We start from the raw sequence: 16,861 nt of genomic DNA on the forward strand, positions 1-16,861 counted from the left end.
ATGTTAACAAAACCTCGTGGCAAGTGTTAAGATTGTTTTCCACTTTTTTGGCGAGCAATTAACCTTGATTATTAGAAGTCACGGCAACAGACCGTTTAATTGAAACTTACCGTAGAGGTCGCCTATGGGCTGCTCATAGTGCTTTTTATGATGGAGACATCATCATTATTATCAGAAATATTACTACTTCTTACGAGTGAAATTTTTAAATATATATTAATCAGTTAGAACTCAAAACTTTCATTCATAATCATAGTTCCTGATTCCGTTGAGTAAAGAGAGAATAGAAACCTTTCTTTCAGTGAGTACAGGAGGAATGTGGACCTGCAGACTGGAAACTATGGTCAGTACGTTCTCTATCGCTTTCTGGCTTACCGCGAAAAATGTTGTCAGGCTCTCGTAGAAGACGGTGGAGCACAATTTCGTATTTTCTTATCCATCCGCCGCCGGACAACCTCTTCATCTGGGAGTAGCTCTTTCATCCTACATCCCCGGTTATTTGTTGGATATATCCCAATTCCTGTCTTGCTCTACAGGTCTTAATATTTACAGCATCTTCCAGTAACTTGAGGGTTTCTCTCTGACGTCTTAAGACATGTTCTATCAACTTGTTCCTTCTTCTTAGCAGTGTTTTCCACATATATTTCTTACCTCGACAATTCTGCTCAGGACTTCCTTTTTCGTTATCTTATGTGTCCAATTAATTTCCAACATTCTTCTAAAGCACAACATATCAAACGCTTCAATTCTCTCCTCTTTCGGTTTTCCTACAGATGTTGTTCACTTCCATACAATTTTCAGTTCAAGACGTAAAATTTCAGAAACTTCTTCCAGAAATTAAATGGTTGATTCTACTAGATTTCTTTTGGTCAGGAATGGACTATTCATCTGTGCTAGTCTGCTTCATATGTTCTACTTCACTACTTTTTATGGGACACTTGACTAGGGCTTTCTACTGTAACATTTTCTGTTTGATCATCAAATACAAATTATTCTTTAATAGATAATTTACATTCTGTTGGTCAAACATTTTCGTAAAATATTAGATTGGCTTCAATTTTATTAACTTTAAATATTTAATTGCTACATTTAATATAACTGATTTGATACATCATTACGTTTATTGTTGAAACTTTTATTACTTCTTTTCCTCAGGTCTTAGTTCATTTTCCTTAATGTTCAACTGACACTTTGCTGAATGAGAGTCTTATTTAGTTTTAGGTCTTGAATTTAAATATGTTGGAAGTGGTTTCACTTTAAGTTTATATCTGCATATACCGCAATTGTTTCTGTAATTGTACATATTTCTTCAATTTCTTAGGATGAATGTACATTTTACTTAGGTTGTTGCTGTAACTGTTAGTTTTATTTGGATTTGGGAGGTTTCATACCATGTTTATGATAAGTTAATATATTTAGCTTGCAGGAGTGTTCCTCCCTCTCTTTAAAAGTTTTTGTTTTCTTTATTTGATTAAGAGTTTTATTGATCTTACTTACTTATTGAAAAATTTGAAGAACAACAAATTAATAGAATCTTTAACTTCAAGTTTCATATTTTCAAAGCAAATATAGGTTTGCTAAGCTAATTATGTAATATTAAAATTATTAATAGTAATTACCTAATGTTGTGCAGTTGTTACATGTTCATTAGGTAACAGGTAATATAAACAATTTTTTAAATTTGCACAGCTAAAATGCAAGTGTAGTTAAACAGTTAATTAATGTATTCCATATAAACAGAATAAATGAATAGCATCTACAACTGCAATAAAGAATGGAAGTAAAAATCATGTTAATGTGTTTTTCCACAGCAAATCCCACTTAGACCTATTTGATTGATTCTCTATCTCAACTGGGGATTGATTATAATATGTTTGTAGTTATTGTCACCCCTCAAAAAAAATATTTGACCACAAGGTAGAATATATCATATAATCTATTTGATCACAAGGCAGAATATATCCTATAATGAACTGATACAATATGAAAGGAATAATGGTTGAAGTTATTCACATACACATGCATATGTATTTTAGATATAATAAATCCATGTTATATGCAAATAAACAAAAATAAAGAGAATGTAATTGTTCTATTTGCATGTAAATTTGAATGATTCAACCATTATATGTGTTTAAACAGTTTTAGACTACACTTCTAAATTGCAGCTGACAAATATATTGTCTCTATCGAGATCAAAATTAAGTTTAACAGTGAAATTGTCTGGTTGGGTATAACAGGTCTAGGAGAGACAAAGTTAATTGTATGATATTTTTTAACAAGTCACCTGATTCTTCTGTGACAGTTATAGCGTCTTCCAAAGAAATTCTACAGCCAGTAGTGTGTAAATACCCAGATCATGCAATACTAGTTGGAGGAGACTGCAACCTACTGAGTGTAGATTCATTGCACAAGGTACAAACAGACAGTCCTGTAAAGTAGTTTTGAACATGTTTTCTGAAAATTTTCTTGAGCAGATAGTTCAGCAGGCCATACACAATGGAAATATCTTGTAGCTACAAACAAACCAGACCTTATCAATGGTGTTAGTATAGAGATGGGGATTAGTGATCAGATGTCATCATAGGGACTACGTTTACAAAAGTTAATGAATCAGTCATGAAAGCAAGGAGAATGTTCCTTCTAGAAAGACCAGATAAATAGTTGTTAGCATCTCACTTAGACAATAAACTGACATCTTTTAGTATCAGCATGATGGACATAGAGGAATTATGGGCAAAGCTTAAACAGACTGTAAATCGTGCTCTGAACAACTACATATCTAGTAAGTAGATTAAAGCCAGAAAAGACCCACAGCGGTTTAGCAACGAAATTCGGAAAATGCTGAGGAAGCAAAGGCTATTACACTCTCAGTTCAAAAGAGAACTCATGAATGATGACAGGCAAAGGTTGGTAGACATTTGTGTGTCTGTGGAAAGGTCTTTGCTTGAACCATACAGCAACTGCCACTGTCATACCTTAGCACAAGATCTGTCCTATGTAAAATCGATAACTGGTCTAAGGCTTCCATCATGTCACTCATTGGCCAGTCTGGAGTGGCAGTTGAAGGTAGTAAAATGATAGCCGAGATGAAGAGAAATTAGTCTCCAGGTCCGGATGGAATCCGAATTCGGAATTTTAGGGTACTCTACTGTGCTGGTTCCTTTCTTAGCACGAATTTTCGCGAATGTCTCGCCCAGCGCAATTCTCAAGCAACTAAAAAAACGCAGTTGACTCCTGTACATAAGAAGGCTGAAGTTGCAGACTTTTATGCTTAACACTGGTTTGCTGCGGAATTCTAGAACATGTTCTGAGTTAGAACATAATAAATTTCCTAGAGACTGGAAAGCTTATGTCCACGATCAACACGGTTTTATAAAGCATCGCTCTTGTGTGACTCAGCTTCCCCTTTTGTCACATGATATACTGTGCACTATGGATGAAGGGAAACGGCAGATTCCATATTTCTCGATTTCCGAGAAGCATTGGACACAGTACCACGCTGCAGACTGTTAATGTAGGTTCAGGCACACAGAAATGGATTCCAGATGTGTGAGAGCTTCTTAGACTTCTCAAGTAATGGTACCAGTATGTTGTTCTCGACAGCGAGAGCTCATCAGAGACAAGGGTATCGTCAGGAGTGCCGTAGGTAAGTGTGATAGGATCGCTATTATTTTCTATAAACAAAATGATCTGGCGGGCATGGTGGGCGGTAATCTGCAGTTGTTTGTTGTTGATGCTGTGACGTATGGGAAGGTGTTGAAGATGAGTGACTGCAGGATGATACAAGATGACTTAGACCAAATTTCTAGTATTGTGACGAATGGCAGCTAGCTGTAAATGTAGAAAAATGTAAGTTAGTGTGGATTAGTATGGAAATCAAATCCATAATGTTCAAATACAGAATTAGTAGTATCCTGCTTGATACAATCACGTCGTTTAACTATCTGCACATAACGTATCAAAACAATAAGATGTGGAACCATCATATGAAGACTGGTAGGGAAGGTGAATGATCAACTTTGGCTTATTGGGATGATTTTAGGAATGTGTGGTTCATCTGCAAAGAAGACCACATGTAGGACACTAGTGCGATCTGTTCTTAATTACTAGTCGATCCCCATTAGTTCGGATTATAGGAAAACACTGAGGCAATAGAGTGCTGGACTGCAAATTTTTCGTGGTGTGTTCGAATAACACATATGTGTTACAGAAATGCTTTGTGAAGTCAAATGGGAATCCCTGGAACATAGGTGACGATCTGTACAGGGAGCAATACTGAAAAAGTTTAGAGAATCAGCATTACTATTACAAAACTTGCATTTGTAACCTATTAATTCTAATATTAATATCTTAAATTTTTACATCACTTGTTTGATATGGTGGAAATTATTTTTTCTTAAAGATGAACATGTATTAAAAGTTTTATTAAGATAAGAGCAAATAATTCTCCCTCACTTTTGCTTCATTACTGTTGATGAGGGTTTGAGTATGATTATTTGGTTCCTGTTTTTCGTTTTTACTCTTCGTTTGTGGATGCTCTTTATGTCTCCTTATGTTAGATACTCAGTTTTCTGGTTTATGTTTATCTAAAATATTTATGTACAATTATTTTGTTGAACCTCTTTGTTTGTTAAATAATTCTAGATGACTTGTCCATCCTTAAAGTTGTAGTCGATGTTTGTGTAGTTTTATGTAGTTCTTCATGTGGCAAATTATGAGTATTGCTTTAGTATTGATTACTTTTCTATCAGCTTAATTTTACAGTTTTTGGTATGTTCTTTAATATTTAGTACTAGAGAATCAGTTTATTTATCTTCTTATCACTCAAATAATTTCTCTTCGATGGTACTGGTTTTAATAATTATATTTGTATATTTCATATGCCAGACTGAGTTTATTAGCATTTTGTACCTTTTAGGTGAAGTTAGTTCCTAGATTACTCTTAATTTTGGGTTCAATGTCTTTGGCTGGAGTTCAGCTAAGACTTTATACTTAAATTACTAGTTTGCCTTTCTTATCATATTAGTTAAGGCTTACGATATTGCTAATGGTCTTAATTCTACTTTTCGTTTTTTGTTCGTATTTATTTTATATTTTCGTAAGTTTGGCACTTTACTGAAATTAATGTTAGTTTAGTATGATATTTTTCATGTAATAAAAATTATATCTTCTTTTAGATTTAAGTTTAATTAGTTTTGATTATCCTTAGGCTCATCAGTAGGTGTTACTGTAAGATTTACACATTTTCAAAATTTTCATTTAAGGTCTTTCTCTCTTACCCTTCTGTTGTTCCTATGAGGATGTTTATTGATGGATTAATGACAAAAAATTCATGAGGTTGTGTGGGTTGATTAATTTTAGCAGTTGGTCATTATTCATCTTTTTCTGTTTTTTTTTGTCAAATATTTATTAAGAATGTTTATGTACACATAGATTATTAATTATCAAGGGTGTGCTAGATGGCGCGCCCATAGGTCAGACGGATATCAACTGCGTTTTTTTTTAAATAGGAACCCCTATTTTATAACATATTCGTGTAGTATCTAGAGAAATATGAATGTTTTAGTTGGAACACTTTTTTAGATTTGTGGTAGATGGCGCTGTAATAGTCACAAACATATGGCTCACAATTAGATATGAGCAAACTCGTTCATCCTTCGGAACTAGTTCACTGATGATCGTTCTTTTTTGGGAACTGTTCATTTTTACTCGTTCACCGTTCGTTTGTGCTTGGTATGTTGTTCTTATGAAAAAATGAAAACTAGTAGTTTAGGTGACTGAAAGATGGAGGGCACTTGCCTCCCCCCTGGAGTTTAGAGTTTTTATTCATTACAGGATTCTCACACACTTGTAGAAGTAATTTCCGTGACTCTACAGAACCTCTCGTTTAGCGAACTGTAGCGTTGTGTGGCTGATCGCAGGGAAATTATATAGGGTGGCGCACGGAAAACCGGCCCCGAATACAGACTGCTCACCAATTACGCACGACTTGTTGCCCGTTACGAGCAGATACAACAAACAGATAAACATGTAATAATTAGACAGAGAAGAAACAACAAATAAGCTAATGCAAGCAACACATCGAAACAATACATGACGACTGTGGGCGGACAATGAGCAGTCTAGTACTTGGGGCCGATTTTTCGTGTGCCAGCCTGTTCCACTGAAATAATATTGCTTATTCTCTTTACAAAATGGGACAGCAGACACTCGATTATGGAGCGTAGGCGCAGGCAACAATGAACATGCCGTTTTACCTTGGACCAAAGAAAGACAGAAAATATCCGCTCGTCTGTGCCGTACCAACTTCTTTGACTGCCTTCTTCGAAATATTGTTGTGGAGTTGCGTATGAGGCGTTTCACCGCTGTCGTGGAACCGAATTCCCCGTCACAGTTTTCTTAACGTAATAAGCAATAGCTAAAGGTAGCGCTTCCTATAGCTATCTTTTGTTAAACAGAATGCTGTGTGCATTGCGCTATGCCTTAAAAATGTTTTTCTGCTTTATCACTTTCGAGAAAGATTAGTCAAAGAGTCTTCAGGACTTGTTCATTTTTGTTTATAACCAGTAGTATTCTCATTTCTGATAGTTTCATACTTCAGATTTTTCGCTTTCAGTATCAGTTTGACGTTACCAGTACATGATAAAAATACGTTTTCTAAATATTTTTCTGTTTTTTTTTTCGTAACTTACTGGTCATCTTCTTGAATATGTGTTAAATGCTATCATAAAATGATATAATGTTAGATCGTCAACTTGAGAAATGTGTCATTTCCTGAATCATATTAATAACACAGAAAGGTTTACATCAAAGAAGATAATCGTGAATCATGCCTGTCTTATAAGTATCAAAGTAGTCTACCCATAATAAATACGAATATTGAGTCAATATCCATCATTTCGCGTAGAGTTCTGGTGGCATGACACATCTCAAAAGTGATCAATTAATTATATCAAAAATGGCTATTTTAGAGCCATGCCCCCCCTCCTTGGAAAAATTTCTGCGGACACTCACGACTAGTAGTATGGTACCCTACAAACACTACATTTTACAATGTTGGGTAAAAATTGTAGAAAAAGTTTTTTAAAATTACAATTCATAAATCTTTCTTTCATGACACAGACTCATTTCCAACGAAAAAGTATTACAGATAATACAAAAACTATAGTGTTTGAATAAATAATACACATTTTATAAACTCAAGTGGGATCAGATATTTTCTAAACACATGCTATCAAAAAAATTGGTGACTTGAGCGAATGTAAATGAGATTCTAAGGAGCTTAAAGCAGTCAGACTGCCCTGTAATTCATCCAAAAGATTACCAACCGAATTTGAAATGTAAAAATGGTACAGGGGACTATTTAGGTAAATTCATTTCACTTCATTGTAAAACTTTATTTAACAGCTTCTAGAATACATATGTACAAACTTAAACATTACCATTGATAATTATAACTTCTGAAATTTTTGATGGCCCCAATCGACTTCTTTTTTCAGTCAGTGTTTGTCCTGCCGTCGAAAATATCCTCACTGAAGGCACTGAAGTCACTGGTACGCACAACCTATTTAGCGCCAATGAATATAAAGGTGGGTACAGAAGTTTCCTTTGTTGCCACCACAACATAGGATCACCATCCCTCGGGAGCAACATCTCAGAAATGTATTTGTCCATTTCAGTTACAGCCATAGCCTTAGACTCATAAGTTTGTGTTGTTTTTGCCACTTCGTTGTCAAAAGCTTTCCACAAATTAAAATTTGTCAATGTCGGAAAAGATAATGATGATGACGATGGAAGTACCTTTGAAGAGGGAGCTACTGAAGTGGGTTCATTAGCTTTCTCTTGTGCTAATAGTTGTTGAACTTCACTCACGATTCCATCGTATGCCTGCATGTACTTCGTGCTTCCTGCTGTGAACCCGTTTCTTTTTTTTTTTTAATCGTGGGTCAAGTAACGTCGCTTGGCCAACAACATACGACGTATTAACAAGCCTCTCTTCGGCAGCCTTTATCATAGTCTCAGACACTGAAACTATTACAGGGGGCAACCCTTCCTGGTTTTTAAACGTAGACATGAAGTTTAAAAGCGTCCAGGTTAAAACCTCCGTTTTGGGCAACGACACAGTCTGCTCAACGCTCACCTCTTTATTTACTTCGTAAAAGATTTGAAGTAACTTAATTGATTGTTCAATGATATCCCACTCCTCTGTTGTCAGTTTATGCTCATAGTTTCCGAGAACAGCTAAAGTGGAAACTATGGGCAATTTGTCTCCAAAAACACGTACTAGCATGTCGAAAAGCGAGTTCCATCGCGTGGGGACTTGTTGTTTTACTTTTAGTATCGGTAGATTCATTTGCACTTGCGTTTCCTTTAGTTTATTCATTGCAAGTGAACTTTTTTTGAAAAACTGAACGAGACATTTAATTTTTTCGACGACACTCTCAATTGGTTTTATACCCGCTTTGATAATTAAATTTATAGTGTGGGCGTAACAGGGGATGTGAGTCCATTTATCAATTTTGACCGCAGCAACCATGTTAGCTGCGTTGTCTGTTACAACTGCCACTATTTTGTTGCCTATTCCCCAGTTAGTCGCTTCTCTCTGTAGAAAATTACTTATGTTTTCTCCAGTGTGTCGAGGCGAAAATTCCAGGCAACCCAATACATTCGAATGAAGTCTCGTGTTATCATCCATATAGTGTGTAGTAATCGCAATAAAACTTTGATTGTTCGAGGAAGTCCACCCGTCAGTTGTCAGAGCGACTGCTGTCGTCGAATTCAGTTTTCGTAGTAAATGATCCCGCATTGGCTGGATAGTTGTGGCAGCAAGCTGGTCGAAAGGGTTTTCCTACTTGGAAGCTGGTAATTGGGGCAGAGCAGGGAAGCAAACTTCCTAAATTCTTTGTCTTCTACAATGCTGAAGGGATGGCATTCCTTACAAATCATTTTAAGCGACTGTAAGTCGATTTCTTTGCTTTTATAAATTGGGAGGGGCTTAATAATACTGACAATATTTGTCAAAGATGACTGTCCTCCTCCTATTGAAACAGGTTCAAAAGTGGCCAACGCAGGCGTCCTGCTGACCAGATTGTTCGACGATAGCGAATCAACATCGCTGATAGGTTCGCTCACAGAGGCTGAGGAGGTTGAGGCTGGGGTGAATCGCTGGCAAGACGCAGTTGACGTCGTAACACTTGTTTCTGCAGATATTGACGATGGAGACCTAGATCGAAAATCCGTCCTCTCCAGTTGCACTGTGGAGTGTTTCTTTATAAGATATCTTTTTAAATTAGCCATGGAACCTCCAGCAATACTGATGATGGCTTTGCAATATTTGCATTCTCCTCTATCCACCTCTATTTTCTTGTAGTGATAAATACAGACGTTGAAAATCTTGGCATCTGTAATATTATTATAATTTCATTACTAATTCGCCTTAAAAAGTTACCTTCAAAAGTTTTAAAGAGAATCTCTGTATGCATTGTACAAACCATTACAAATAAATATTGATATGTAAAATTACACATGATTAAAATGGTTGGAAATTGAATAGCAGGGAATGGTGTTGATAAAGTCAGTGTTAAAAGATTCGAAGTATAATTATGGTTGTTCTGATGCCAATTTTAAAAGTTATGTTTTCTTGTCTTGGGCTACCACCCCTCCCTCGCCTTTCCCCAACTGGGCTCCATTCCATGTAGAAAGGAGCTGTGAAATTTGAGCTCAATGAGATAAGGCCCCTTGACCATAAAAATTTGAAAACCTTGAAAAATATTACGTCTTTACAAGTATTACTTCTACACAACTGCATGATAAATTGATTAATTGCCTAATGTAGACAGATTGTTCACTTAGACTTTCTTAGCTGAATCCGTTTTTCTCATCGCAATATTTGTGTGACGGGCCAGTGAATACAAGCAGACAAAGATTTTACTCGGTGGCCACATGGTCGGTAGAGATTAACAGATAGGCCGGCAGACTCAGCGCGAACGGAAGTACGGATTTACGGAACCAAAACCTGTTTACGACCCAGCACGGCCACCCCAGAACACAGTCGCCTTAACTTTTCGAGGGAAGATCGTTGCAAGTGCAACGCCTTTGTTTTCTGTTCGACGTAAAATAATTCACATTCGCAAGGGAATTACTCGCATTAAATAACTGGCCAGTAATGAGTCGTCTATCAAACCAACATTTCTTTTGCAATTCGATGGTGTCTACATCACATTGTCTGCGCATCAAACTGCCATACTAACTGTGCGGAAACTGAAGATTTATTTATATAATCCATAACTTCCGACACAGGACCTGAGAAACGGCATACTAAAATCAGAAGCTTTGTATCAGCAGCAGCGGCAAGTACGTAAGGATGCTTGAATATCATCTTAACTTCATAAGTGAAAAGAAAGAAGATGGGGGGAAGGGTTCGTGAATGGAATCAGTCATCAGTTATTTGAGAAAGAGAACTTCTGAGCAAGGGCAGCCAGGCAGCCATTAACAGACGAGAGTGAAACTAATATGAAATTTGACAATTACGTTTTACTGTACTTAATATAAACTTTACACAAATGTATATGAAAATAAAACAAAGGCAAAAGTTCAATGCTGATAATTGTGTTTAACGTAATATGGAAAAGGTTTCAAAGTCACTTCTCTACGTTTTTCTTTAATAAGTGGAAAACCGTGGCCTCTAGCGAAAGCGTATCCCTATATAATATTTAACTACATTAAATTTCCTACAAAAAAAAGATCCTATTCGTTTTTTCTAGCATTAATAGTTTGCGTGTAGAGAGCTGCAGAAGTTAACATGAAAATCTCACGCGACGAGAATGGGCTATAGCTCATGTAGTCTTGTAAACCTGTTGGTGGCTGTTTCCCAACTTAATGGAACCCAAGTGTCTTGTATAAAATTCTTCGTCTCGACTTCCTCTACACAGCTATGCTACGTTGTACACAATAATCGTTTACTTCCTATGTATACTTCAGGTTGTATCTGAGTTCCTTGGCGAAGTAGAGACTTTATGGAAGAATAAATAGTTTTAAAATAAAATGTGGTTTTCTCATCACACTTGTCTCACACGCTTAGTAAAAATTAAGTTTTTATGTTGCATTATTAAAGTTAATGCAGCAATAGTAATAATTAAGTTCGCAGTTATAAAGTTTTTGGTTTGAAAGCTCCTTCTGAACAAATGTTTTTGAGATAATAAGTAAATACGATTTTATGGCAATCTATGTCTTTTCAAATGGAGAGGCACGCTTTTTCCTACTGAGCCAAAATGACTCACAACCCACTTTTCTTTTCTTTTTCAAAGAAACCAAACTGGCAGGTAAAGCAAACTGGAAACAACCAAACTTAAAAATAATTAGAGCCTTCCTAAAAGTAATGTTTTGTATGTGAACGATACACGAAGATCGTTTTATATTAATTTTCTTACACTACAAAATTAAGCAAATTATTGAAAGTTAGTTGCTAAATCAAGTCGATGAAACCAAAAAATATATGAATAACAGAAAAACTTGCCTTTTTATAAGTATGCCTTTCGCTGTTCATCGAATCTGAAAAGACGTACCTATTGCATACAACGTAATTTTTATGCAATTTACGTAACTATAAGATACTTTTTGAATACCGGTCGCTGGCCGGAGTGGTCGTGCGGTTCTAGGCGCTACAGTCTGGAACCGAGCGACCGCTACGGTCGCAGGTTCGAATCCTACCTCGGGCATGGATGTGTGTGATGTCCTTAGGTTAGTTAGGTTTAATTAGTTCTAAGTTCTAGGCGACTGATGCACTCAGAAGTTAAGTCGCATAGTGCTCAGAGTCATTTGATTACCGGTCGTGGACGCTGAATAGCCAGACCTAGGTGCAAAAACAGTTTGAAACACGTGTAAAATGGGCGAGCGCAGTGAACGAAACGAACAACTGGATACTGAACTAACTAGGAGCAGTCGGCAGTGGAACTGCTCATGCGAAGAACAACGAGTGCGGTCGAGGGAGGTCGAGACTGAGACGAGCACGCGACCGAGGCTGGAACGAGAACTGCCGAAGTGACCGCCGCGACCGAACTGAACTAGTGAACTATGAAGCGATCGTTCCTCGTTCCCGGGAACTATAAGTAGACAGCCGCGACCGAAGTGAACTAGGAACCGACCGTTCCTTGGAATTCGTTCCTCGGTCCTTTCGTTCATCTTGGTGAACCGTTCCTTTGGATCCGTTCGTTCACGAACTACCCGTCTCTAGTCACAATTTTAGACGAACAGTTGGTAACAGGTAGGTTTTCTAAATTAAAATACAGAACGTAGGTACGTTTGAACATTTTATTTCGGTCGTTCCATTGTGATACATGGACCTTTGTGAACTTATCATTTCTTAGAACGCGTACTGTTATAGCGTGATTACCTGTAAATACCACATTAATGCAATAAATGCTCAAAATGATGTACGTCAACCTCAATGAATTTGGAGATACGTGTAACGACATTCCTCTCAACATCGAGTAGCTCGCCTTACGTAACGTTCGCACATGCATTGACAATGCGCTGATGCATGTTGTCTGACGTTGTCGGTGGATCACGATAGCAAATATCCTTCAACTTTCCCCACAGAAAGAAATTCGGGGACGTCAGATCCGGTGAACGTGCGGGCCATGGTGTGGTGCTTCGACGACCAATCCACCTGTCATGAAATATGCTATTCAATACCGCTTCAACCGCACGCGAGCTATGTGCCGGACATCCATCGTGTTGAAAGTACAACGCCATTCTGTCATACAAATAAACATATTGTAATAACATCGGTAGAACATTACGTAGACAATCAGCATACATTGCACCATTTAGATTGCCATCGATAAAATGGGGGCCAATTATCCTTCCTCCCACAATGCTGCACTATACATTAACCCGCCAAGGTCGCTGATGTTCCACTTGTCACAGCCATCGTGGATTTTCCTTTGCCCAACAGTGCATATTATGCGGGTTTACGTTACCGCTGTTGGTGAATAACGCTTCGTCGCTAAATAGAACGAGTGCAAAAAATCTGTCATCGTCCCGTAATTTCTCTTGTGCCCAGTGGCAGAAATGTACACGACGTTCAAAGTCGTCGCCATGCAATTCCTGGTGCATAGACATATGGTACGGGTGCAAACGATGTTGATGCAGCATTCTCAACACCGACTTTTTTGAGATTCCCGATTCTCGCCCAATTTGTCTGCTACTGATGTGCAGATTAGCCGCGACAGCAGCTAAAACACCTACTTGGGCATCATCATTTGATGCAGGTCGTGGTTGACGTTTCACATGTGGCTGAACACTTCCTGTTTTCTTAAATAACGTAACTATCCGGCGAACGGTCAGGACACTTGGATGATGTCGTCCAGGATACCTAGCAGCCTACACAGCCCGTTGGGCATTTTGATCACAACAGCCATACATCTACACGATATCGACCTTTTCCTCAATTGGTAAACGGTCCATTTTAACACGGGTAATTATCACGAAGCAAATACCGTCCGCACTGGAGGAAATTTAAGTGATACCACGTACTTATACGTTTGTGACTATACAACGCCATCTATCACAAAACGAAAAAAGCGGTCCAACTAAAATATTCATATTTCTTTACGTACTACACGAATATGTAATAAAAATGGGGGTTCCTATTTAAAAAAACGCAGTTAATATCCGTTTGATCTATGGCAGCGCCATCTTGTGGGCCAACCATAGCGCCATCTGGTTTCCCCCTTCAAGCCAGGCGAGTTTCGTTCTTTGTAGTTTTTTCGTTTGATGGTTATTTCGTGAGATATTTAGCCCGGTCACTATCAATGGACCACCCCGTATACAAACCCTATTTGGGTGTCACCCTATGTGTTAGTGAAAACCGGATCAAAATCTCTACAGTAGTTCTTGAGATTAGACTTCACATACAATGAAACGCGGCAAGATAATTTAGGAGTTGCTGACACGTCTTTGAATGAAGCGATTGTATAACGGATGAATTCACGATATCCAGTGATTTATGGTGCTATGCGACAAGTTCGTTTATTTGGATAGAAGCGTATGGGACCTGAAGATGGCATAATTTAATGCCGAGACAGGTTGCCATCAGAATAAAATAAAATATTATCTCAAAGTACTCGGCTATTGGTGAATTTTATTGACACTGCCCGTTCTCGGATGTTGACTTTAACATTACATACGACAACCAGACCTTCTATGTCTTGACTTCAGAACAACTAGGCAGCCTGGGGATGTTCAAAGGAACGAAACCGGTTGTAACATAATCCATGTGTAAATCTACATCTGAGATGGTTTTCATAAATCATTAACAGTCATTAAATTCTTTCCCAGACACTGATCAGAAAATGTACAAACAAAAGAAATTAAGGAAGAAATAAAATATTACAAATATTTCGTGAAAATATACGAACAAATAGCACAATACATAAAAAGGTTCCAAACTACTGCTAGGGGCTGCTTTACGAGAATGTGCCACAAGGAAACTTTACAACATAGATTTATCTCATAACTTATTTAGTCTTTCCAGACGCTACAGAGTTTACTGCGGTGCTTTGGATCATTGTCACACTGCAGTATGCCATCTTCATTTTTGTCAATGGAACAACATTTGGCAGCCACCATCAAACATCTAATAAAATCTTGTAAAATCTTTTGTGTATTTAAATTGTCGGTGAACACCTGCAAATTGCATAAACCCAATTTTGAAGAACACCCCCAAATATGCTTTATGGGCATTGCATGAAGAACAAAGGTTCCTTCTGTTTGGTTGTGAAAGGACTAATGCGATATCTTTTACCATCTGTATGTAATGCCAACAACGCTCTTACTTAATAGATTGTATGTGTACAGGAATGGCAGAGACAGAATTACGAGACGTGAACAACAGTCTACTAGAAGTGTGCAAACTGCCAGCATCCTACTGCCTCTTTCTGGGCCAAGATTATTCTTATTCAGTGGACAGAGTTGCCCGAAAAAAATACTACCATAGGAGATAACAGAGTGCAAGTAGGCAAAACAAGAAAGTTTTCGCGCTTTGGTGTCAAAGATAGTAGAATTCTTATAGTGAAGTTGGCAACAACCAGTTTTTGAACAAGATCTTGAACGTAATAAAACCACGAAGAAAGTTTTTAATTTATACAAACCCACAAGAATTTAAAGTGGTTGATTTCAGTCAGTGTTTGATCACATTCGGACAATGAAATTTAGAGGTGCACCGTGTCAAAACTTTATGTATTGCTTTTTGTTGCATTTAAACACTTGTATATCCTCTTAAAGGCAAATGTTATGTTTTAGACGACCCTATCAGCTACATAATTTATACACATTTCACATGTTTCATAATAGCCCTTGTGTCATATGCATATAGCTGCACAAGTATATTGAGTCATTGGTCACATTAGTAGCAAAAACCAATGGATGCAGAACAGGGCCCTGTGGAACCCTCCCTTTCCTGCCAATAATACATACTACGTGGTAGTGCTTACAAAATAAGTATGTAGATCATTGGAGCAAAGCCTGCGTTGCCTAAGTAGGAGTAAGTAGTTCGTATGAGAGTTGGAATGTGTAGTTCCCAAATAGCTCAACTGAGTTTATCTGATTACAAACGAAGTGGTCACTTCGCCAGAAACTTCATGTACTGAGTAGCTGTCTTCCTTTATTTTCTTCCTCTGTCTCCATTACCCTCTCCGACACACCACACACACACACACACACACACACACACACACACACACACACACACACCTATGATCCCACATCGTTTGCAGAGAGTCGAAGTCTAGGACCTCAACAGAGTCGTCCTTTTAAGCCCAGTCCAGCGTACCCGTCGCAGCCTACACGGACCTCATCAGGCCGCAGATGGCAGCCACCATTCGGCAGTCTTTTGTTGTCGACGGCCGGTCAGACAAGTGTGCTCGGGGGTCGCGGGACGCAATCTGTCGCCGCTGCGTCGCGACGTCGCCCACCGAGTCCGCCCTCAGCCCTCAGCCCCCAGCCCCGAGCCCGCAGCAGCCTCTGTTCCGTGGACGTCCGCCAGTCCGCCCTGTCCCTGCAATCACATAATAGCCGAGGCTCTCGCAGGCACTCCCCTGATCGGCAAGACCGGTGACTCGTGCCTTGCGTTTGGTAGGGAATTCAGATGTGAACACGTAGGTTTTACATGACTATAGTTTCTCTGATCCAGAAAATAGCAAACTGAAAGTAGTATTCGGTGAAATTATAAGCAAGATGTTAACATCCAGAATGCAAAATAAATTCCACTGTTGGACGCAGATGAGAGTGTGGTTGAAAGGAGACAACATCTGGACTGCCTTTCTGAGAGTGGAGAAACTGTGCACTAACGCCATAAAGGAAATGGGTGTCGATTTGTGAGATACAATTAATCCAGTATGAGAGCAAGAGTTTGATACAGCTTTAAAGACTTGTTAACAAACCAGAGAAAAGACCATCGGAATTTCAGAAATTATTGGGCAAGTAGTAACTATACTCAGATTAAAACTACTTACTGGTTCACACTTTACACACTGGAGATTGTTTCCTCTAATCAAAGCACTTAACGGCACAACCAAATTGTTCGCTGTTGTAAACCACCACAAAAATTTGATTTTTTTCTTCACCACGTGTTAGGAATTTTGGGTCTACCCTTCCATTTCTGATTCCCTAAGAAATGATAGGACACACTCAACGATCCTACCTAAATACGTACGTTTTACACACACCTTTAACAAATATCACTCGAACCCTTCGCACAAGACCTGATTCGAGGTCACATGTACTATTATTACTATCATGGGCTTCAATATATAAGCTTCGCATGTGAGGCAAAAAGTTTTAAAGACAGGAAATCATC

Source organism: Schistocerca cancellata, chromosome 1, assembly GCF_023864275.1.
Source record: "Schistocerca cancellata isolate TAMUIC-IGC-003103 chromosome 1, iqSchCanc2.1, whole genome shotgun sequence".
Lineage (NCBI taxonomy): Eukaryota > Metazoa > Arthropoda > Insecta > Orthoptera > Acrididae > Schistocerca > Schistocerca cancellata.